A 25,593-nucleotide genomic window follows, 5' to 3' on the forward strand; every position below is an offset into this window, starting at 1 on the left:
TGGTTCAGATATAAACTTTTCAGACTTTTGTCACCAAGGATGGTGTGAGGAGAGGCACAAAGTAAGTTCTGTTTTGGCTGTTGTTTCAGCATAGAATCATGGATCACGTTCACTCTTTCAAATCCTTAACTCAACCCTCCCCACATTTTGCCTTATGATGTTGTGATAAGCCATTCAGTTTAGTTTTAACAAAGTCAGCCAAGGTGCTCTTTGGGCTTCCTATAGAGCAAGAGTGTTTTAGGTAACCTTTTAAGAATATAGATTGTTGGACATTTGACAGCCTACATCAATGGAGGGAGTTTTTCCACTGGGGGTTCTTTATAGCTTTTGAATTATTGCTTTGTACCAAAAAGCTAGAGCAAGAAATCAAGAAATTGTTATAGTTATGTAGCCTTGTCATGGAATTTTTGGTGAGACTCCCTACCCACTCAGTGACATGTGACCAGCTTGTCTTTAAAGACAGACTCATAGTATTTCAGTGCTGTGGAAAGAATTTGAGAGGTTTTCTCTTCCACCCTCTTCATTTTACTAGGAGGAAGGGGAGTGGTTCAGTGATTTGCCCAAGATCACATAGGTCATAGCGTTAGAAGTTGAATTTGAATCCAGGTCTTCTGTCTCCTTGTCCATTGCTGTTTCCACAGCATCACTCCTCCAATTTACTTTAAAAGTGGAGATTTCTGGAGATGGTGTTTTGTCATTGACAACCTCCATCAATATAGATGGATCATTAAACTAACCATAAGGATGCTCTTTTGGCAAGATTGTAGGATTCAGGGATAGTACATATCATAGAACTCATTTTATAGATGAGGAAATGGAATCCCAAGGAAGGGAAGGTATTTATTCAAGGTTATCCTAGTAATAAGAAGGCCAATGAAGATTTGAATACAGATCTTCTGACTCAGTGCACTACTCTTTCATTATGCCACCTAGTTCATACTCCTACCTACGTAGCACCTAAATTATCTCCAATGAGTCGATGTCTACTCTAAGGATCTGAAGGAGACATTATAGAATCTTACCTTTTGCTTGCAACAAGTTTACTCTAAATTCCAAAAGAGAGAATCCAATTGAGAGGGATATTATGGTATAAAGGATAGAGAACTAGTCTTTAAGCTGGAAAGACCTGGGTTCAAGTTTTCCCTTTTTTTTTTTTTTCAAAAGGCAGCAATTAAGGTCTTTATTTCAAAATCTGAGTTATGGTTGTGTAAAGTGACCCTTTACCGAGTTCCAGTGGTCACCTGCCACACCCATACCAAGTTGTCTGTGTATCTAGCAAAAAGAGTCTGGCCATCGGCAGACCAGGCTAAGGAAGTACACTGGGGAGGCTCAGCCTTGCTGCTGGTGCTAATCACTTCTTGCTTAAGCTCATCCACAATGATTTTGCCCTCTAGGTCCCAGATCTTGATGCTGGGCCCAGTGGCAGCACAGAGCCAGTAGCGACTGGGGCTGAAGCAGAGGGCATTAATTATGTCACCACCATCCAGAGTATAGAGGTGCTTACCCTCGTTGAGGTCCCACAGCATGGCCTGACCATCCTTGCCTCCAGAGGCACAAAGAGAGCCATCAGGAGAAACTGTAACTGTGTTTAGGTAGCCTGTGTGGCCAATGTGGTTTGTCTTCAGTTTGCAGTTGGCCAAGTTCCAGACCTTGACCAGCTTGTCCCAGCCACAGGAGACAATGATGGGGTTGCTGCTATTGGGTGAAAAACGGACACAGGACACCCACTCTGAGTGGCTCTCATCCTGCACATTTACAGACACCCAGGGTGTTCCACAGCTTGATGGTCTTATCCCGGGAACCAGAGACAATCTGACGGTTGTCTGAAGAGAAGGCACATCCTTGGTGTGACCAACAAAGCGTCTGGTGGTAGTGCCAGTTGTAAGATCCCACAGTCTTAGTGTGCCATCCCAGGAGCCTGAGAGTGCAAAGTGGCCATCAGAGGAAATAACCACATCACTAACAAAATGTGAGTGACCCCTGAGGGCCTGCTGGGGAATCCCATAGTTTGTCTCATCTCTGGTAAGCTTCCACATGATAATGGTCTTATCTGGGGAGGCTGACAGGATCATGTCGGGGAACTGGGGAGTTGTGGCGATCTGGGTCACCCAGCCATTGTGGCCTTTAAGGGTACCCCGAAGGGTCATCTGTTCAGTCATGATGACGAGACTTCGCTGGATCGCTCCAAGAAGAAGGATGGATCCAGATTGCACGGAGAGAGACCAGCCGTCCCTACTTCACACCAGCCGCCCAGCAAGAAAAGAGCCAAGTTTTCCCTTTCACTCATACTGGCTGTGTAATTCTGGGTAAGGCATTTCACCTCTCACTGATGCAGGTAATATTGCTGCAGAAATGTAAGTTACAGAACAGTTGGCTGATTTGCATCAGAAGTAAGTTTCTTCCCTGGAGGTTCCTACCACCCATGAAATCACAAGTTCATACAGAAAAAAAGGCTTCAGTTGATATTCTTAATCACGTAGTAACAGTTCTGTGTACATTATAGATATTAGAGCAGAACTCTCAACAGGTATTTTAGTGGTAGCTATATGCTGTGGACAGTGTGAATAGGATAAAATAGCCTACTACATTTCCTAGCACCCTTGCTCTTCTTACTACTCCTCACTGCCAAACATTGATACAAAGAGTCTAGAGAATAGTTCTTGGAGGTATTACTCATGAGCTATATTATGGGTTTTTTCATTTATTTTAGAGGAGGCCATATTAAAGGAACATCTGAGAGGTGGCAGGCACAATGGGAAATCATGGGATGAAACAGTTTGAACACTCTTACAGTAGGAGGGTGGTACCAATATTATCACCTCTGGTTTATCTAATCACTTTCTATATCAGCAATAGCAGTAAAGACAAAATTCACCTTTCTCTTCCCCCAGCCTAATGGAATATTCTTTTTGTACTATTGTCAGCATCTGGGGAGACAGTGAGGGCTTCATATTGCTGACCATTTTCCACAAACATCAGGAGAGTCATTGATATGGCAGTGATGTGTGGACTGACCAACTGCTCATTAGCCCTACCAGCTGGGTCCCTCCCTAGTGCTTTTCTCTGAGCCTCATCCTCAGCACAGGGTAGGAAAGGAATCCCAGAATCATGGTGTCTGTCTTCTCCACCTGGATAACAGTTCCAGAATGATATGATATACTTCAGGGGTCCTGTGTTACTCAGCTACCAATGACTTTGTAGGATTCTGGCCGAAGATCTTTCAGTGAGGTGGGTGTGTTGACTTGGGTGGTATAGGCTATAGCAGTGGTGTCAAACTCAAATAGAAATTGATCCTTTTTGAAAATCACAAATTAACATGGCCTATGTTGTATTTATTTTTTCAAAAATTTCCCAATTACATCTTAATTTGGTTCAGGTCATACTGTGTGCTCTTTTGTGTGCTCTTGTGACCTGGCTAGGAGTTTGATACCTTTGATCTAGAGCCTTGACTTAGTTTACTCAGAAAATATCCTCCTCAAAATAATCAATGAAAGGATATAAATAATTTTCAAAAGAACTTCAAACTTTAAAACACATGAAAATATGTTCCGAATCACTAAAGAATTTTACCTCTCTGCATGCAAATTATCAGAGACAAAAGTTGAGAATGATTAATATTGGAGAAACTGTGGGAAGATGGGCACATTGATGCACTGTTGGTGGAGCTGTGAAGTAGAAAAAAAAATGCTAAGTTTTGATTTGGAATTAGGCAGGAAAAGTGATGAAACTCTCCACACACATTGACTCAATGATCCTATTCCTGGACATATATGCCCCAAATGTAGAAGGCAGAAAAAGAGCCCAATATATACCAAACTATTCAGAGTAACATTTTTATGGCAAAATATCAAAAAAATGGAAAAAAAGTAATGTACCCATTGATCAGAAAATTCCTGAAGAAAACTATGGTGTATGAATGTAAAAGAATATAATTATGCAGAAAGAAATAATGAATATTAGAAATTCAGAGAACCATGGAAAGATTTGCAGAAATGGTTGCTGAATGAAATCAGTCAACAGGCATTCATTGAATGCCTACTATATTCCAGATAACTGTTAGGTGCTGAGGACATGAAGACAAAAGTGAAAAAGTCTTTATCTGCGAGGAGTTTCCATTTTAGTAGGGAAGTTTACATTTTAAGGGAAGGGATAAGTAGAACCAAGAGAACAATATATATATATATATATATATATATATATATACATATATATATATATATCTGTATCTCTATCTATCTATCTATCTATCTATCTATCTATCTATCTATCTATCTATCTATCTATCTATCTGTGTCTGTCTATCTACCTCAAAATGTAAATGAAAAGGTCGCTAAAAGGAAGTTGAACTAAGTAACTATAAACAAAACAAAACAAAATTCAGGTCCTAGATAACAGACAACTTGTACCTCCTCTCTCATGGAAGAGAGGTGAAGGATTAGGACAGATTGATCAGATGTGATCCATATCAGATATTTTTCCTTAGCTGCTTTTCTTTTCACAAAGAAGGGTACAACCTAGAGACAGACAGGAGAAATGACTATGATGGAAAGACAAAAGGCATAAGTAAAATTTAATTAAAAAAAATTTCCCTTGGGCATTAGATACAATGGGGGTGTCTTTCACATTTTCCTTGGTAGATACCCTTTTATTAATAAGGGTCTTTTTGCTACCACCCTGTGGGTACCCTTATTTCCATTTGTACAGGGTGTGGATGAGCTGGGAAAATAAGTGGATTCTCTTTAATGTCTTAATCTGCTAATTATGCAGAACAAAATTGGATCATGCTTGTAATTCATTTTTTACTGTTTGCATTAAGAAATACTCTTGGCAGAGTCCTGAGCAGGAAGAGAAAGAGGAAGGACATTGTAAGTCATTACTGAAAGTGAACAGATAAGGGTGTTGGGTTTGTTTTGGGGAGAGATCATGTAGCCAACTCATTACAATTTACAGTCCCATAGAGTAAGCCAGACTTGTGTAGCAAGGCAGTTCTTTTTATATAATAAAACAAGGAAAACCAAGACTTTAGCTGAAGTTCTAACACCTCCATTTGAGGTATAGAGAGAGGTCAGCAGTGAGGGTGGATATGAGAATATGGAATGTCAAGAAGAGATAGGAATTTTTTTAAACTAGGACCTGTAAATGGACAGGTTAGGTTAAATTAAATTTTTTCCTATTCCAAGATTAATCCTGATTATTGATAGAGGAAGCTAGAGAAAAAAGTGACAACATCATCTCATGTACTGTTACTTATGTCACTTTGCATGTTGGCACCTTAGTGTCACTTAGTTAAAGCCTTGAGGGTTTCCCTAAAATGGAATTATTTTCTCATACATTGACACACACTACCCAGAAATCTGTGAATTTTTATTAATACATAGAAAGATGGAGTATTTGTTAAGCACTTACTAAATGCTAGGTACTATACTAAACACAGCAGATACCAATAAAAGCCCTTGAGGAGCTTTCCTTTTAATGGGGGAAGACAACATATAGAGGGGATCTGGAAAGAGGGAAGATGTCATGATGTTGAGCCCCAGCAAGATGATGTAATAACTGACCTATCAGAGCTCAAGAACCTGGAATAGAGTCCAAGGTTACGGGTAGGAATGAAATAGAAGGAGAATAGGGATGATGATGATAGTTCACATTTATAGAATACTTTAAGATTTATGAATCAATTTTCATACATCATTTCATTTGATCCTCACAACAACTCTGTTAAGTCCTATTATTATTTTTACTTCATAGATAGGAAATTGTAACTGAAAGAGATTAAGTGACCTACCCACTGTCACACAGCTAGTATCTGAGGCAGGATTTGAACTCAGCTCTTCAGTATTCTAAGTCTAGAACTCTACCCACCATGCCACCTGGCTATCTGTTTATGAAGAACTTTTGATATTTCAGTGAGATTTTCAAACCTGAGAACACCTTGGATTGATTGAGTTTACTATGGGAGGATTAAAGGCCTTGGGAAAAGTCTGTATTGGAGATTGGATTCAGCTAAGTGACCTAAGCACTATGAAGGAGTTAAGCTCTGGATAATAATAACAAGAAGGTAACACAAGTGCAAAGAGTATTTGCAGGAATAGAAGGAATAAAAACTTCAAAGGGCTTTATTAGTCACTATATTGAGCTAGATTGAGATTGCCTTTGTCTCCCACCTTGATGACATTTTTCATTTCTTCCTTGGCTATCCTTTCTGCCTCTTTGACTGGATAGTAAGGAATAGGCTTTGAGTCTGCTATTAGCTTTGGAAATGCAGAAGAACAGCTGTCCCATTTGGGAGAACAAGATAGTGACATCCATCCAGTGCTCTGTCAAGTAATGAGGGAATCACTCCTGGTCTTAAGGATCTTCAAGGGGAATGAAAGCTTCTCAAATTCTTCCAAGTCAGGAAGTTCAGTGTGTCTAACTCAAATCCCCAGGCAGTAGCTTTTGCCTGTTTCCTTTTGTTTTGTTCCTAGAGGAGTAGAAGGCAGGTGGTCTATGGTCATGTGTTTGGAAGTATAGAGAAAAGACAGAAACAGAGGGAAAGAAGTAACTGTTGTAATCAATAGAAGCCACACAAGTTAGAAAAGACCATACTAAAGTCAAGTTGTTTTCATTTAGGAACAAAATAAGCACTTAACCATCTTATCATCGTGGTATTTTTTTACTTATATCTCTTTTCTTCTTCCCTGCTCATGCCTGAGCTTTCTCCTCCTCACTAGCTGAATTTCTATCTTGACACTCTGGAGAACAAAGTCTTTGCCTTGAGCCTCAGAGGCTTATGAGCTGGGTGGGGCTGCCCCACACACTTAACCTCTTTCAGGCTTAGTTTCTTTATAATTAGTTAACTCAGCAAGAGAGTAATGTATTATATTATTAATTAATTATTATATACTATATTAGTATAATTATATTAATATTATAGTATCATATAGTATTATAATTTGGCCACCAAGTAGCATTACCTTCAAGCCAACATCTAAATTTCATTCGTTGTAATTTCATGGAATAGTTGGAAAGCTTTGGCTTTCCAAAAGGCTGAATTATCCCCAGTCCTCATGAGAGAGCCTGCATCTACAAACTCTTTGACTACTTCTTCCCCAGAGCTGTGGTACAACAGCACTGATCCCAATTTAATATTGAATTAGAGATAGGAAAAGAAAATGAAATATCACTTTGAATTATGAGAAACATTGAAAGCTCTATATGGCTTCTCTCTCTCCCACCTCCAATCTGGAAGATTTCTTTCAATTGGATTAATCCCTTATATTTTATACATGGTGTCCCAAAAGTCTTAGTGAAGTTTTAAGACTTTTGGGACACCATGTATCACAAGGTAATCTTCAAGGTGGTCACACACATTTTATAGGTCAATGAAAATGTGTAAGATGCTAATTAAGAATATTCTTTAGTCCTTCTAACCACTCTCACTTTTCCTAGGGCTCTGGAATAAATTCTAAATTCTCTTAATTGCCTAAAGAAGTTCCTGGAAGGGTTGAAAGGAGTTTTCACTTCTGGGCCCCCTAGTAGAGGACAAGACTGCCCCCAAGAGAAAATAAGAGGAAGCACTCTTGGCTGAAGTAGGACTTTCCTATTATCAGTCCATCTCACCCACTATTGAGATTTTCCCAAGCTTCCAGGTCCATCTTGTGCTGGTCTGATACTCAGCAACGCTAGTCTCCCACCGATGGTGCCACACTGCTCCTGTTCCACACAGGAAGAGGCCTGGGTCACTCCCACAGCAATGCTTATGCCTGGAAATTTCAACCAGAATACTGCAGCTTCTTCTTCTTTGTGACTATTATAACTGCTAGGATGCTCAGCTACTGTGCCTCTCACACTGTTCTTTCTTTTACTTTCCCTGACCCAAAAGAATAGTCAATAGGGAATCATCTTATGAACAATGAGAATATGGGAATTCGAGGATCTGTATGTCTGCATTTTTTGGTGTGTTTTCTAGCACTGCTGATTGTTCTCTTCTATTCCACTTGTGGATAGGGATACGAACTATTTATCTGCTATATTTCTTGTTGTTCAGTGGCATCCTAATCTTTGTGTCCCCATTTTTTTCTTGGCAAAGATACTGCAGTGGTTTGCCACTTCCTTCTCCAGCTCATTTTACAGATGAGGAAACTGAGGCAAACAGGGTTAAGTGCTTACTCAGGGTCATACAACTAGTAAGTATCTGAGGACAGATTTTTTTCTGGAATAATTTCTTTTTTTTGTATTTAATAGTATTTTAAGTAGTTTTCAACATTCGCTTTTATAAGATTTTGAGTTCCAGTTTTTTCTACCTCCTTCCCTTCCCCCCTCCCCAAGACAGCAAGAAATCTGATTTGTGTTATATATGTACAATCATATTGAACACATTTCCACATTAGTCATATTGTGAAAGAGGAATCAGAACAAAAGTGAAAACCATGAGAAAGAAAAGCAAAACAAAAAAAGGTGAAAGTCATATGCTTTCATCTGCATTCATATGCCATAGTTCTTTCTCTGGATGTGGATAGTATTTTCCATCATGGGTCTTGGAATTGTCTTTGTATGCAATTTGTCATTGTATTGCTGAGAAGAGCCAAGTCTATCAAAGTTGATCATTGTATAATGTTGCTATTACTGTGTACAAAGTTCTCCTAGTTCTGCTTGCTGCACTCAGCATCAGTTCATATAAGTCTTTCCAGGTTTTTCTGAAGTCTGCCTGCTCATCATTTCTTATAGCACAATAATATTCCATTACATTTATATACCACAACTTGTTCAGGCATTCCCCAACTGATGAGCATCCCCTTAATTTCCAATTCTTTGCCACCACAAAAAGTGCTGCTATAAATATTTTTGTTCATGTAGGTCCTTTTCCATTTTTATGATCTCTTTGCTATACAGACCTAGCAGTGGTATTGCTGGATCAAAGGGTATGCACAGTTTTATAGCTCTTTGGGCATAGTTCCAAATTGCTCTGAGGCCAGATTTGAACTAAGGAAGATGAACCTTCCTGACTCCAGGCCTGGTACTCTACTCACTGCAGCATTTAGTGGGTAAGGAAACTTTGTAGTCTCTGTGTTTGTTGGTTAAGGATGATTCCAGCTCAAAATGGACCACCTGACCAGAATGCCTCTGTTTTCAGAATCCTTTTTTTTTGTACACTGTTGTCTCTACCACCCCTCCCTTCCCTCAATTTCATTTGAAGAGGGAATCCTAGAAGGAATAATTTTATCTTGTACTTCACAAGTGGATCTCTCTATTTCCATATAGAATCATGTGACATTACTATTTACTTCTTAAATTTAGTTTATTCTGAATGTAAACACCATAAAAAAGAGCATTTCTATAGTCATAGTAAAACACTTACACACACATACATGATTTTCCATGAAGCTGTGAATCTCCATTTCTTACTGCTCCTTCTATATCATATTACATATATAGTATGTGGTTATATATATGCTTGTGTATGTATATAAATGTTCTCACAATATACAAAAGACCCGGAATATATGCAGGTAGGCATGTATATAAGTATGTAAATGTGATGTCTCAAAAATTTCACCAAGACTTTTGGAACACCCTGTATTTATGATAAATTTTGCATATTATTTTCTAAGCTGTCCTGTTTTTTTTTCTGAATTTTTCTTCTGTTATTTTGGTACATTTATTTTTTTTTCCATTTTTCAAATGCTTTATTAACTTCTGATTTACATCATTCATTTCTGCCAGATTTTGAGTTACAAATTTTCTCCCTGTTTTTCCCCTACCCACTGCCCCAAAATAGCAGTCCCACAGGATATCCCCTCCTCCAATCTGCTTTCTCCCATATTTTCTCCCTACCCTTTTCGACTTTTCCAGTGGATCTCTATGCCCCAGTGCCTGTATATCTTATTTCCCAATTACACGTAAAATAGTATTAATAATAGTGTATATATATTTGAATATTTGATTTTAAAACTTTGAATTCCAGATTCATTCCTTTCCTCCCTTGTCACCCACCCTTACTGGGAAGATAAGCAGTTCAGTATAGGTTGTACATGTGTGGCTAATGCAAAACAATAACATAGTAGATATATTGTAAAAGACTGACTATATTTCCCCCCTCCTATCCCACCTCCCACTTGTTCTATTCTCTGCTTTGATCCCATACCTTTTCAAAAGTGGGTGCTTCCAACTTCCTTCCCCACAGCCTGCCCTCCCTTCCATCCCCCCTCTCATCCCCTTCCCCCCTACCCCCTACTCTCCTGGAAGGTGAGATACCCTATTTAGTTGTGTATTTAATTCCCTCCTCAAGCTAAATTCAATGGGAATAAGGTTGACCCATTCCCTTTTGCCTTCCTATTCTTCCCCTCCATTGTAACCATTTTCCCTTGCCTCTTCTGTATGAGATAGTTTACCCCAATCTGTCTCTCTCCATCTCCTCTTTATATTCCTCTCTCACCTCTTAATTTCACCTTTTAAGTATCATCCCTTCCTGTTAAATTAGTCATGTGCCCTCTATCTATGTATACCTGTAAACATATACACACATTCACATATATATTCATATGTCCATATACCCTCATATATAGACACACACACGCACACACACACACACACACACACACACACACACACACATATATATATATTTCTATTCCCTTCAACTACTGAGAAAAGTTTCATAAGTTACAATTATTGTTTTTCCATGTAGGAATGTTAATAGTTCAACTTTGATAAGTTCCTTATGATTTCTTTTCCCTGTTTATCTTCTCATGCTTCTCTTGCTTCTTGTATCTGAATGTCAAATTTTCTATTCAGCTCTGGTTTTTTCAGCAAGAATGCTTGAAAGTCCTCTATTCCACTGAATGACCATATTTTCCCCTGAAACATGATACTCAATTTTGCTGGGTAGGTGACTCTTGGTTTTAATCCCAGCTCCTTTGACCTCTGGAATATCATATTCCAAGTCCTTCGATCCCTCAGTGTAGAAGCTGCCAGATCCTTGGTTATCCTGATTGTGTTTCCACAATATTCAAATTGTTTCTTCCTGGCTGCTTGTAATAGTCTCTCCTTAATCTGGGAATTCCGGAACCTGGCTATAATATTCCTAGGAGTTTTCTTTTTGGGATCTTTTTCAGGAGGTGATCGGTGGATTCTTTCAACCTCTATTTTGCTCTCTGCTTCTAAAACATCAGGGCAGTTTTCTTTGAGAACTTCCTGGAGGATGATTTCTAGGTTCTTACTTCGATCATGGCTTTCAGGTAGTCCAATAATTTTTAAATTATCTCTCTGGGATCTATTTTCCAGGTCAGTGGTTTTTCCATTTCACATTACCTTCTATTCTTTCATTTGTTTGTATCTGTTTAATAGCATCTTGATTTCTCATAAAGTCATTAGCTTCCATTTGCTCCAATCTAATTCTAAGGCAATGATTCTCCTCATTGAGCTTTTGAGATTCTTTTTTCCATCTGGCAAATTCGACTTTTTAGGGTTTTCTGCTCCTCATTGCCTTTTTGAGCCTCTTTTGCCATTTGAGTCAGTCTATTTTTTAAGGTATGATTTTCCTCAGTCAGGCTGTTGACTCTCATTTTGTAATTTTCTTGCATCATCTCATTTCTCTTCCCAATTTTTCCCCCACTTCTCTTATCTGCTTCATAAGGTCCTCTATGGCCTGTAACCAGCTCGTATTTTCCTTTGAAGCTTTTGGTTCAGGAGTTCTGACTTTACTGTCTTCCTCCTCTTCCATGCTTTGCTCCCTTTTGTCCTCAAAATAGGACTCTATTTTGGAATGTTGGAATATTGGAATCTTCTGTCTGCTTTTTTTCCTTTGCCTGGTCATGTCACCCCTCAGTCACTTGACCCCTGGGCTTTTTGCCACAGTAGGACTCTGCCACCAGACAGGGGAGTTTTTGTCTCAAAAGCTGGGGTTTTCTCAGCTGCTGGAGGTATTAGATGGGTGCCCTCTCTGAGGTTTCCACATGCTCTGGCAAGCTGGTCACATACCCCAGGACTTCCACCCTAGACTGCAATCCAGATCCAAGCAGGTTAAAGCAAGAGCAATTACCACTCAGAATGGTCGCTTGGTCCCCCTACACTCTGCTGGCCAGGAGCTGAAGCTGCCAGGCTGGCTGTACTGGGAGTCTCAGCGGCTTCTTGCCCTGGGGGGCAAAAGCCATGCACTCTCACTGGGTCCCAAAGTCCAGACTGCACTGACCTCTCACTTTGTCCTTTGCATCTATGTGTTGATAAATCTGGAAATGGCCACAGCTGCTGCTGATTTGGAGTCCCTCCAGCTGGCCAGGGGCTGGTCAGGCCCTCCCTGGGGCTAAAGCCTTGGCATGGGGCTGGGCTCCCAGAACACTGTGCTGGCCGATTCCTGACATCTTGACTCCGTCCCCCTTTTAGGTACATTTAAAAATATTTAAATGGTCTTCTTTTTAAAAATATAACTATTACAAAGCTTCCTGCCCCTTCCCTTCATTTAGCCTAGGGAAAGAAAAAAATGAAACCCTTGTTACAAATAGAGTTGAACAAATTGAATATTACTCTATTCTTGTCTCCCTCAGAATCTGTAGTGAGTCTCCCACTCTCATAAAATTAGTCTACAGGTTTTGGGGGAGTACTCTACTCTTTCCCTAATAGTCTCTGCTTTCCTTACCTTTTTTTCTATATATTTTGATGTGGCAATTTAAATTTAAATTACCTGAATCTGCCTCTCATCTAGAGACAGAAAGGGAGAAGGAATATGTTTTGGGTAAATAAAGATTTGTGGTCTTGGCACCTTTTTTTTTAAATTAAGATAATATATAAAATAATAATACTTGTGAATAACATGCATTATGAGCTTGGCTCCTCTTCACTCTCTTTAATCCCTGGAAACCTTAGGTAAGGTAGGTTTATGAGTTATTGTCTACTTATTCTGCTTTATGTCTTATTCTTCTTTCCCAGCCATGCCACCTGAATGAAGTATGGAGTCATGCATTTAGACTAACAACAGAGTCCCTGATTTGCTGTACAATGAAATGGAAATGGCAGTAAAGAAAACAGACCTTGGAAGAGCAGCTGGACTAGCCCAGCTATACCACGAGTAGGCCTTTGATGAGAAGCAACATAATTTTGAGTATGTTGAGGGATTGATTCTCAAGGTATCTGAAAGAATGGAGAATGTTAAGCACTTGGAAAAAGGCACAGACTTTATTATTACTGAAAAAATAAGGATAGAAGAATATCAATCATTCCAGGCCCACTCCCACTTTCTAACCCCTAGAAAATGTTTATAATGTAAATGTGTCTAGAGGACATTCCTGAGGAAAGTATGAGAAGGGGATAGGCAGGTTTTTGAAAGGGGTGTTCTGGAGGAGACCACATCTTTACAGTCTCACAATTGATGGAAAGGTTCAGAGAATATAAGATTCTACTCTACATGTTATATATTGACTATAAGAAAGCATTTAAGTCAGCAGAACAAAATGCAGCTTTACAAACTTTGCTCAAAGTGGCTCCCATGCAGATGTCAAGATTATATATTGTTCCTTGAAACCTCAAACAACTGAAATAACTTTGATGACATCCTGATGACTAAAATCAAATGAAGCCTAAAACACAGAGATGTATGTTTACCAGTTATTTGTCATTGTCAATAAGAATATACAGGGTAGATTCCATAACAAAGAGGTATTCTCATATGATGAGGTCCTTCAAATGCTTTTATTTGTAGGTGACAATGTAATATAGACCCACAATACTAAAGAGCATCCAAATGAGATTTCTAACCATTCAAAAGATTTTGACTGACCTATCCACCCAGGAAAAAGCAAGAGGATGTTTAGATTGTGATTTGTAGTTGGATTGAAATTCTATAGGTCTAATCCAGTTATACACAATATCTTTGAAAAAATAGCAAATGGATAATGAATTCAATAAACAACCATGGACCTGGCAAGAATTGAATGAGAGGAAGAAAGTGGATCAGGTTTTATGTGGGAAATTGTATTATGATTGAGATGACCCTGAACTTGACCCAGAAGCAAAAGTCAAGCCTTTTACCACCATTGTTCTTCTAGCAGTACTGAATGGTTTAAAAGCATGGAGTACCACAGCCTCTGAAGATTTAAAGTTGTGAATCAACCAAAAGGTAATGGGGAAACGCATGGTAGGTGTGAATATGCTGCAGTATATTAGTAATGAGGAATTGCCCGTCAGAGTCAGTGTAAAGTTTACCATTGAGGACAACATGTGCTTGGAAGTAGAGATACGTTTGCCTTCTAGTGAGAGTGAGGCATCATAGATGCACAGTCTATGGGTTCATTGGGCAGGTGGTGTCTCATTGTCTAGAACAAGGCTCTAACATGTTGGGTGGATTCCCTGTTGAGTTTTTATGGGAGAACGCGGGCAAGATTTATATAATATGGGTTATATAAATATAATTGTATATATATATGTATATATATATATATATATAAGTATAATGGGTGCTGTGATTTGTATTGTTGTAGGAATTACTTACATTGATGAAATCTCAGATCCACCAAAGAATTTTACTCTGTAGAGTTCTGCTGCTTCTGAGGTCAGATTTTCCTACTCACTGAACTGTCAGAGTCATCCTCTCAGGGGTTTCTTGCACACAGGGCTCAGGTAGAAGGGAAAGCATTCTATACTATTTGGAAATGAAGGTAAGATTTCCTTTCTTGTATTAGCCAGTACTGATACATTTTGGTGTAAGCACCTCCAAAACTTTCTTCATATATTCATTGTTGTAAGTGGAAGAATTGAGGAAGGAGGAAATAAAAGAGATAGGCAGAGTCACCTGTTTGCTTTTGGTGGCTAAGAAGGTGAATAGCTAGGAACTGCCACTCCATGTGAAAGGGCCAAAAGCTTGAGGGTTCTCAGTCAACTGACATCACTGAACTCCATCCGTTTTCACTGACTATCTCCGATTCCTGGAATTATCTCTTTTCTCACCGCCAACTCCTGGCTTCCTTCAAGATTCAGTTCAAATCCTACCTTCAAGAGGGTTTTCCCCTGTCCCTGCCATTGCTAGTGCCTTCCCTCTGAGATTGCCTTACATTTACATGGTATGTCTATCTTGTATGTACATAATTGTTTGCATGTTTCTCTCCCCCATTAGAATGCGAGCTCTTTGCAGGTAAGAATGATGTTTTTGCCTTTCTTTGTATCCTTAGCACTTAACACCTAGTACTGGGTTAAAAAATTCTTGTTGACTGACTCACTGATTTATTGATTAATGCTATAGGGAAGATAAAGAGGAAAGAAGACCCAGAATCTTTGCTATGAGTGGGCTCCTGTTCTGTCGGAGGACATACAGACCATCTCCTACTAAGACTTTTAGTCCAATAGGGGAAATTATTTTCAGATCTCTGAGGCTTAAGGGAGAGTCAGGACACATGCACAAGACAGATTTAGACAGAATTTGAAAGTTCTCCTTACTTGCTTTTATTTATCCCTGATGTCCCCAATGTCTTTTTCATGTTATCCCACTGCAGGGGACTGCTTCCTTTCTCTCAAAGTTATTTTGGGGAATATTTGAAGGTGATGTGTTAATCAGGTGATCTCATGTAGTACCTGTCAAATGTTTTATTTCCCTTTAGGTAACAGAGATAGGGTGATGGAGTGGATAGTTCATTGAATCTGGACTCGATGGACGTGAGTTCAAAGCCTGATTGTTATCTCTTTAGGCCTTAGTTTCATCTGTAAAATGAGGTGATTTAGAATTGGTAAACTCCAAGGTTCCTTTCAGCTTTAAATTTATGGTATCATATATTTGGATATGGCTGTCAGATGCTTCAGGCCAGTAAAAACACTTGAGTACCAAAAGGCCCTTAAGAAATGACTTTAATGGGAGAAATGCTAGTCTAGTAGGACAGTGAAAAAATGATATTTAGGGGCAGACAGACTTTTTGGCAATTCCCTATTTGTACCAGGTAGGTTAGTATTTACTTATTCTACCTGCACAGAGATACTGCACACATAAATAAAATAAAAAAAAATTAAGCAATCATATGAAGGATAAAACAAGTGCAAATGAAAACAGTAAAAATCAGATAGGGGACACAGAGGGTAAGAGTGCTGGACTTGAAGTTGGGAAGACCTGAGTTAAAATTCAGCTTCAGACACTTATTAGCTGCGTGACACTGGACAAGTCACTTAATCTTTAGCCTCAGTTTCCTTATCTGTAAAATGAGGATAGCACCTGTCTCACAGAGTTGTGAGAATAAAATGAATGAACATATACAGTGCTTTGCAAACCTTACATCACTATATAAATGCTATTATTATTATTATTATTATGATTACTACTACTTGATGTGGTGGTGGGAGGCAGGGAGATATAGCCTAAAGGAGGGAGGTGACAAGACTTTTTTTTCTGTCATACTATTCCCTGTGAAATTTTATACACTGGGAATGCAGATACTGGCTTGACAAAGGACACATAGAGGAGACTTTTCTTTGGGGTTCTCCCGGTATTATCTGAAGTCCTTGATTCATAGCTTAGAAGCTTTAGTTGTTCCATGATCCAGCCTTAAAGCTGCCTGTATTCAGAGCCTCGTTTTAATGTTTTAACAGAGACATTTAAATAAAAAACCTAACCAGAGAACTCTGACAAAGGGATCTCCTGAAGCATTATCACTATAGAGATATTGAAACTGCTACTGCTGTGAAAACTGAAAACTGTGCCAAGCATTCACTTGCCTGGAGTCAGAAAAGCAGACTGGAAATTGCCTTTGTAAAGCTAATCACTGCTTTCTGCCTTGCTTACTCCTGACTGGTACAGCCAGGCTGTGTTGTCACTTAAGCTTGAGGAAGCGGCATGGCGTGTGTGTGTGTGTGTGTGTGTGTGTGTGTGTGTGTGTGTGTGTGTGTGGTGGGTGGGTGTATGCATACATACATACGCAGTCAACTCTCAATTATCTGCTCATCCCACAACCTGCTTCAGATTTTTTGTGATAAGTCTGTCAACTCCCTTGCATATTTTTCTTCTTTTTTTTTTTTAAATGTGATTAGCAGGAGATAGAAGGAAAAGATCCTAAAGCAAAAATAATCATCTTCCCTTCCCCACCTCTCAGTGAAATTAGGGACCAGAAAGAGCAGAGACTTAAGAGAAGTTAGTTTTCTAATAAACTGAGAAGGTATGCTATCCATTCTGAGCAGAGTGGCAAGGAGAGAGGAACTGAGCATCGCAGTGGTATGGAGAAGACTGATAGCTCTTCAGTTCATTCTCAGGTCTTCATGATTTGGCTTTTTGGTTTGGTTGCAAGTGCTGTTGATTTATTATAGCTGCTACCTATATTGAGACATTTTCAATCTTGTAAGTTTACCCTACCTCCAGTTTACCCTACCCAGTCCTGCCAAGAATGCTGAATGAGAAACTTCCCTAGGCCAGTGCAGATCAATACCTTGCTTTGCCACTTTATAGCCTTAAGAGAGTTTGGAAGCACTGGGAAACTAGGGGACTTAGCCATGGTCACACAGCTAGTATGAGTTGGAGACTTGAGCCCAAGTCTTGCTGACTAGGAGATGGACTCTCCACTAACCAGGCTGCTCTCAGATAGACTCAGAGAAAGCCATAGTTCTTTAGCATCGTGTCTAGCACACAGTAAGTACTATAGTACTTTAATTAATTTTTTTTTTAAAGCAATCGGGGTAAGTAACTTGCTCAAGGTTACACAGCCAGTTATTTCTGGGTGTGGTGCTAAGTATCTGAGCCCGGATTTGATCTCCAGGTCATCCTGACACTGGAGCTGGTGCTCTTACTCGCTGAGCCACCTGGCCACCCCTAAGCAATTGGGGTTAAGTAACTTGCTCAAGGTTACACGGCCAGGTGTTTCTGGGTGGGTGCTAAGTGTCTGAGCCTGGATTCGATCCACATGTCATCCCGACACTGGAGCCAGTGCTCTTACTTGCTGTGCTACCCGGCCGCCCCGGTTACTTTAATTTTTAGTTAAGTATTTTTGTTTAATCAATTTTTTCAGTTGTGTCTCACTTTACATGACCCTATTTAGGGTTTTCTCAGCAAAGATACTGGAGCTGTTTCTCATTTTTTTCTCCAGTTCATTTTACAGATGAGGAAACTGAGTCAAAGAAGGTTAAATGACTTGCCTGGGGTCACACAGCTAGTAAGTGTCTGAAGTCAGATCTGAACTCAGTTCTTCCTGTCTCCAGGGCAAGTACTCTATTAACTATGCCATGTAGGTGTTTCCTAACTTAACTCATTTCATCTTCATGACAGCTCTTTTTGAAAGAGGTAATTTGAGCATTAATATTCCCATTTTACAGATGAGGAAACTATGGTGTAGAGTGGTCAAGTTACTTGGCCATTGTCACATAGCTAGTCAGTGTCAGAAATGGGCCTTTTCCTGACCTAAGTTCTCTATCACTCTGCCTAGAACACATCTAGTGAATCTGTATTAAAATGTAAAAAGTAAATTATAAAGTTAAGTTTGAGAACAAAAACATGCCCCAAAGTCAGATTTAAATGATTATTATCTGTGGGCAATCTCTCTGCTTCTGGTATTCCCTGTCTTTTCATTGCTGTGGGACATGGTTAGGAAATATTCTTGAAAGTATCTCAGACTTTTTCTTCCACATACTATACTGGGCACTTGACATGATTTCCTTGTGCCCAGTAGGCAGCAATTGCTTCTTTCTTTTGATGGGAGGTAGCCTTTGGAAATTGAGATTAGGAAGGTGGGTGAGTTTTGTGGATAGGTTTTATAATAGGCCCTCAACAAGAATGATCATATTTGTGAATAGAGCTGGTGCCCACTTATATGTGATCTCTGGAAATGGGATCCCTTGCAACTACATCCTGTGGAGTAGTTACATTATTCAAAATAATAATTATATGTAAAATATGGTAGTTGACTCTGGCCCAATAAAATTTTTAAAGAATGCAATTTTATTTGTTATTTTGTATAACATCAAAGAATCATATCATATATTTCTAATTCATTTATTACAAAGTAACAGAGAAGTTATAGAAGACAAATTTTAAAAATTAAAAAAAAATACTAAATGGGAGGCTAGGTGGTACAGTGAATAGAACACTGGCCCTGGAGTCAGGAGGACCTGAGTTCAGATCTGGCCTCAGACACTTAACACTTACTAGCCATGTGACCTTGGGCAAGTCAATTGCCCCTCAAAAAAAAAGCAAAAAATAGTTAAATATCATACATTAGCCTAGCACAGTACCTGACGTGTGTAGTAAGTATTCTGTTGTTGTTGAGTTGTTTTAGTTGTATCTGACTCTTTGTGACCCCCCCCTTTTTTTTTTTGCCAAGGATACTCGAGTGGTTTGCCATTTCCTTCTCCAGCTCATTTTACAGATGAGGAACTGAGGCAAACAGGGTTAAGTGACTTGCCCAGGGTCACACAGCTAGTAAATGTCTGAGACTGGATTTGAACTCAGCTTTTTCTGCCTCCAGGTCTGGTGCTCAATCCACTGTACAGACTAGCTGCCATAGTAAGTACTTAATAAATACTTATTGAATCATTTGAGATAAACCCACACTAACAATATAATGAAAATGTTTGTATTATTTTAGCATCATAGCCTAAACTATGTTCTCTTTCTTTTAATTTTCATAACATGCAGTTTGGTACTGAGCACAGCTTAGTGAATTTACACGGCACATTCTCACACTACAAACTAAGTGAACCTGGTTGACTTGTGGCATTATTTAAATTAGTAGCGTTTTAAATGGATATTGTTATTCTTGTGATATTTTTCAACAGTGAGCCTAAAATAACTTGAAAACCAATTTTTGCAAACAATTTTGATCACCCAGGCTTTCATATTGGGCCACCAAATAGCCAGAGGCGATCAATGGTTGTATCCTTCCAGAGCACGAGGATTTCAAACCCAGTAAACAAGTATTGGTTTTAATTTAAAATCTCCTTGTGCATTACCTCTCAATAAAAGTGTTAGGTGATCCTTAGACATTTTAAATCTAGGTTCTTTTATTTTTTTTTTTGAAATTAGAAATGTATGTTCTAGAAGGCCTTCTTTTCCACAGTGATGTTATTTCATGCATATTGAAACTTTGTTGATCAGTGTATCTACCTTCTTTGATTATTTTCTTTAAAATATCAGGATATTTATCTGTCTAGTCTTCATTTGCACTGACTAGACATGTCTCTGCTAATTTTGATATTATGCAATTGAACGTGATTTTTAAAGCTTTTGAACCAACATTTGCAGTGAAAGTCTTCAGTATACACCATTTCCATTTCCTTTCTTTTCTTTGGCCTTAAATAACTGAAGCTTTTGTCTGAATGGTTGCTCTGCTAAGAAGGCATTTTTGATTGCAATCTTCAATCCATACAGCTAAAATATATGTTCCATTTTTATCACTGTAACACTTTTACTCCTTGCAGTTGTTTGCAAACCACAAAACGCTGATGCAGTTTTATCTTTTCCTTTTATTTTGTCTGCATATTTTATAATATTTGGTTACCATAAATTTAGGCACTAGGGCATCTCATCTTTTTTTAGAGTTACTATGACCAAGTTCATGTTCACACCATACAATTTTTTGTTCTAATGCCTCTTTTTTTGCACTGTCAATATTTCCATCTGAAGTATTCTTCCTTTTGCCCATTTTGTGAAGGACTCTTTAAAAAAAATAACAGTACACAGCAGTACATCATATCCCCATTCAACCATAGGCAAATGAAGACTGATGATGCATTTAGTGCAACCTGGTATCATTTTATAATTTGCATTAAATTAAATTTTGCATTATTGAACTCACATTAATTGTGATCCAGCTGTATCTTTGCTGTTAGTCTACTAATCTGAAATTTTCACTGTTAGATTCAGTTCTTTGTATTAAATAACTCTTTTCAGAAGTCTCCTTTAAAAATACATGTTTGTTACCTAGAAGGGAAACACATTAGTGCTCATTAAAATGTCTACAGGCATTAAGTGTATCAGGTGTTGAGAAGGAGAGGAAGATCCTAAATAAATGGGATTTAGGACAAGTAAATTTTGATGTCGGGCAATGGCAATAGGAGGAGATGAGAGTATGGGGTACTCAATGTGAAGGTCAGGCATGACAGAAGTACTGTCAGAGAGAAAGGTCTCTAGTCAGGGGACAATAAAATATCACTGTTCTGTGATCCCTGGAGGGGAGTGCCACAGAAAGGGAATAGGACCCCTATAAACCAAATGTTTCCTATTTGGTGATTTTGACAAGTGCTAACCCTGTACACTGGTTTATTTCCTATCTTTTTTTTTTTTTTTAAAGCAATCGGGGTTAAGTAACTTGCTTAAGGTTACACGGCCAGTTATTTCTGGGTGTGGTGCTGAGTGTCTGAGCCCGGGATTCGATCTCCAGGTCATCCTGACAGATCCTGACAGTAAGAGCTGGTGCTCTTACTTGCTGTGCCACCTGGCTGCCCCTATTTCCTATCTCAGAAGATTACTACTCACTGTGCCTCTGTCTTTAATGCCACACCTGAACCTCTTTTTTTGAAGAACAAATTGTCAAGTAGTCACCCACATTGAGGAGAGGCCTGGGGAGTGGCTAGAGCAGGACACCATCAGGAGCACCTTGCCTTTTGTATATTCTTTTCTTTGCATTCTATATCAGCGTATTCAGAGCAACTTCATCTTTTTCCTCCTCCCTCTTAGGTTTTAACGTCCCCACCTTCTTTCTTTTCATGTATTCATGGGATCATAGTATTTAGATATGGAAAGGATTTTGATGATAATCTACTTTTAATCCACTGTTTTATGGGTGAGAAAACAGAGGTCATGGGACGACCTGCCCTAGGTCACACAGAATTCAAGTCTTTTGAACTGATTCCAAATTTAATTCCCCTTTTACTATACCAATCTGGCAATCAATAAACATTTATAAAACACTTGCAAGTGGACCAGGCACTATGCTAAGTAGTGGGGATACAGAGATAAATGCCTGGCATGCAATAGGTGCTAAATAATTGCTTGTATTGAATTTCATAACTACTGCAGATCGAAAATAAGAACCTAAGGGACAGGCAGATTTAACAAGTGAACAATTGGTTAAGAAGACAGTATCTGAGAGCAATGGTTAGATTTCTGCACCATGGTTTTAACAAGAAAAAGAAATGACAGTTTCCTGGCAAAAGATGGAGTATTCCCAATAAAGGCTGATTAGAATTAATTTTCCTTAAATCTTACAAAATCTAGCAAAAAGGGCTTTCAACCCAAAATATGAAAGAAAGGAGGAAATTGCTTGTGTATACCCACCATGCTAGATACCTTAGAGTAAGTATAATTTAGGAAGAATACCAGTATCTATGTCTCTCTCTCTCTCTCTCTCTCTCTCTCTCTCTCTCTCTCTCTCTCTCTCTCCAGAAATTCACCAGAGACACAATCCAAAAAAGGCACTCAAAATAAAAGCACATCTAGGAAGCTATAGTTTCCAGAACCATATCCCTCAAGGTAGGGGGCCTAAGATGGCCTCTCAGTTCACTGTATTTCATTTTCAAGATAAAGGTTTCTTCAATTGTATAGTTATGGACTTGGACTAGATTGTCTCTGTGGTCTTTTCCACTTTAGATCTATGATCTTTTCCCATAATGCCATAGTGGGTAGTGATAAAAAAGGAATGTCAAGCCTCAAGGTGACATGTTGCCTAGATACTAAATTGGCAGCTAGGTGGGAATAATAATCGGAGATAATAATAGCACCTAACTTTCAGGGTTGTTTTAGTATGAAAAGAGATAATATTTGTAAAGTACTTTGCAAACCTTAAAGCATTACATAAATGCTAGCTATTATTTTTTTATTAAATACATTAGTTGGGCCTCTGTTCTCAAAAAAAAATCAGAGTGGATTAAGTTTAAGAGTTCTGTGACTTGGATAAGTCATCCAACCCCTCTGGGTCTCAATTTCTTCATCCATAAAATATGGAGAGTGGAATAGATGCTTTCTAAGGCTCCTCCCATTGCTTTGCATCTATGAAAATAACATTTCAATAGTTATATTCACCTTCTGCTCTGCTCTAAATCTATATTAGCATTCATTTATTAAAGAAGCACATTAGGGAGGCTAGGTGGCGCAGTGAATAGAGCACCGGCCCTGGAGTCAGGAGGACCTGGGTTTGGAGCTGGCCTCAGACACTTAACACACACACACACACACACACACACACACACACACACACACACACACCCTAGCCATGTGACCTTGGGCAAGTCACTTAACCTCAATTGCTCTCCAAAAAGCAAAAAAAAAAAGAAGCACATAGTGGGTACCAGTAAATTCAAAACATCGTTCCAGATACTTGGGGTTGGGTGGGTGAGCTATACAAAGAAGTAAAAGATTAGGTCTTGCCCTCAAAGAGTCTATATATGAAAATAAGAATTTACCATGAAAATAACAATAGTTGAATGTTATGTAGTACTTTACAATTTATAAAGCATTTTCCTTATAACCCCATGGAATAATAGTGTAAGTATTATTATCACCATTTTACAGATGAAGAAATTGAGATAACAGAAAGTTTAAGTGGCTTTTCAGTTCACTTCAATAAACATTTATTAAGCACCTACTATGTACCAGGCACTGTACTAAGTGCTGAAGATGCAAAAAGAGGCAAAAGACAACTAGTCCCTTCCCTCAAGGAGTTTACAATCTAATGAGGGAGACAACATGCAAGCAAATATAGGAAAAGCCAGCCATATAAAGGATTAATAGTAAACGATTTTCAGTGAAGCACTGGGATTAAGAAGAGTTGAGGAAGGATTCCTTTAGGAAGTGAGATTTTAGGTGGGACATTAGGGAAGCCAGGGAGATCAGTAGTTGGAGCAGAGGAGGGAGAGCATTCCAGGCATGGGTGACAGCCAATGAGAATGCCCAAGGTTATATATCCACTAAGTGCCGCAGCTGGGATCCTAGTCCAAACCTTCTAACTCCAAGGTTAGTGTTCTCCCCTCTGCACCAAGTTGCCTCTGCAGAGTTAAATGACAAAACAAAATGGTAGCTGAGTGGTTCAGACAATCAGCACTATAGGCATTTAGAGGAAGAAGAGAACACCATTGGCTGGACCTGGTGGGGCATGTTTCCTGGAAGAGCTGGGTTCTGAGTGGACCTTGAAGAATGACTAAATTGTGAGGAGGACATTTTAGACTAGGGCAATGAGGGGCACTATGAAGGATAAACTGTTTGGAAATGTTGACCATTTGGTTGTAGATGGTACAAGAGAGATGGGTTTATAATATGGTTCTAACATCTCCAATCAGACTGTGAATTTTCTGAGGGCAGGACCTATTATTTCTCTTCTTTGTGTAGCTCACCCACTCCAACCTCAAGTACCTGGTACTATGCCAGGGGTGGGGAATGTGACACATGTGGCCTTAAGGTTGAAAGTTACCCACCCCTGTACTATGCTTTTTGTTTATTTGTACTCAATATGTGCTTCTTTAATAAATGAATGCTCATGAAAATTTAGGGTGGAGTAAAGGATGAAGAGAATGGAGGAATTCTGATGCTCCTAATGGGAAACAACTAAAACAAAAATCTTTATAGGAGGTATATAGGTTTTTAGTCATCTTATGGAATTTAGTGAAAAGCAATGTGGTGTAAAGGTTAGGAAGAATTTGGTTGCAGTTTTGCCTCAGATACCTACTAGCTGTGTCATTACAGGCAAGTCACAGAACTACTTAATGCCCCAGGCAATCTTTAAAACCATAAGTTACAAAGGAATTGCTGCTCCACATCTGTGGATATGTTTCTGTACCAGGAGTTTCCTAAACCAATGAAATGACAAGATAGCATGGGAAACAGAATTTAAACTCACAGATCATCTTTATTTAGTTCCCTCAGCCGTCTAATTACATTCAAATAGCAGAAAACTGCCTTTTCTCTAATAAGAGGATGGACCTTCTAGGTGGAGAAAATGATTGCCTCAGTGCTATGGTTTTAGAGATTCTAGGAAGAGATTTCACCACTAACCCCCACACAAAATATAATTTCTTCACTGGCCTGGCTTGATACTGTCTTAACCCTTTTTTTTGCCTTTTGAAGGGCAATTGGGGTTAAACAACTTGCCCAAGGTTACACAGCTAGTGGTTTGTTTGTGTGTGTGTGTGTGTGTGTGTGTGTGTGTGTGTCTGAGGCCGGAACCGAACTCAGGTCTTCCTGACTCCAGGGCCAACTCTTTACTCACTGGGCTGCCTAGATGCTCCCCCCCCGCTTTTTTAACCCTTTTTTAATCTGCTTTTTAACCTTATGTAATGTAATGCCAAGCAAAGGCAACTTCCCAAGGTTCAAAATACCAGCATAGGTGCTCTCCATTTTACTCAGTGACAAACCAAGAACAGAGAAGATCAAAACATGACATCATTCAAAATACAGCATTTACTAAGTGTGATTAAATAATTTCCAAGTACTACCCCACCCCAGGACCTTCCATTCATTCAATCAATTACAAAGTCCCAGTTCTAAATACTACTCCACCCCTAGGCTGTACCTTCATTTAGTCCATCACAAAACCCCTCTTCTCAAATGGAGATTAGTTTCCAAACATAAGTAAAGTACATTCATTTGTTCAACCATAGAACACAAAAAGGTTAAAAGTTCCCCACCCCTGGATCACAATTGAATCTACCCCAGAGTTACAACAAGTT

At 39.0% G+C, this 25,593-nt stretch overlaps 1 pseudogene; it reads right to left on the reverse strand.

Moving 5' to 3' along the window:
* Positions 1–1,190: 1,190 nt before the first annotated feature.
* On the reverse strand, positions 1,191–2,283 carry LOC138146042 (small ribosomal subunit protein RACK1-like; annotated as a pseudogene).
* Between the last annotated feature and the right edge of the window lie 23,310 nt (positions 2,284–25,593).

This window comes from Petaurus breviceps, unplaced genomic scaffold (genome assembly GCF_028583685.1).
Source record: "Petaurus breviceps papuanus isolate PSGF00001 unplaced genomic scaffold, PetGlider_PUasm1.0 90752, whole genome shotgun sequence".
Classification (NCBI taxonomy): Eukaryota; Metazoa; Chordata; class Mammalia; order Diprotodontia; family Petauridae; genus Petaurus; species Petaurus breviceps.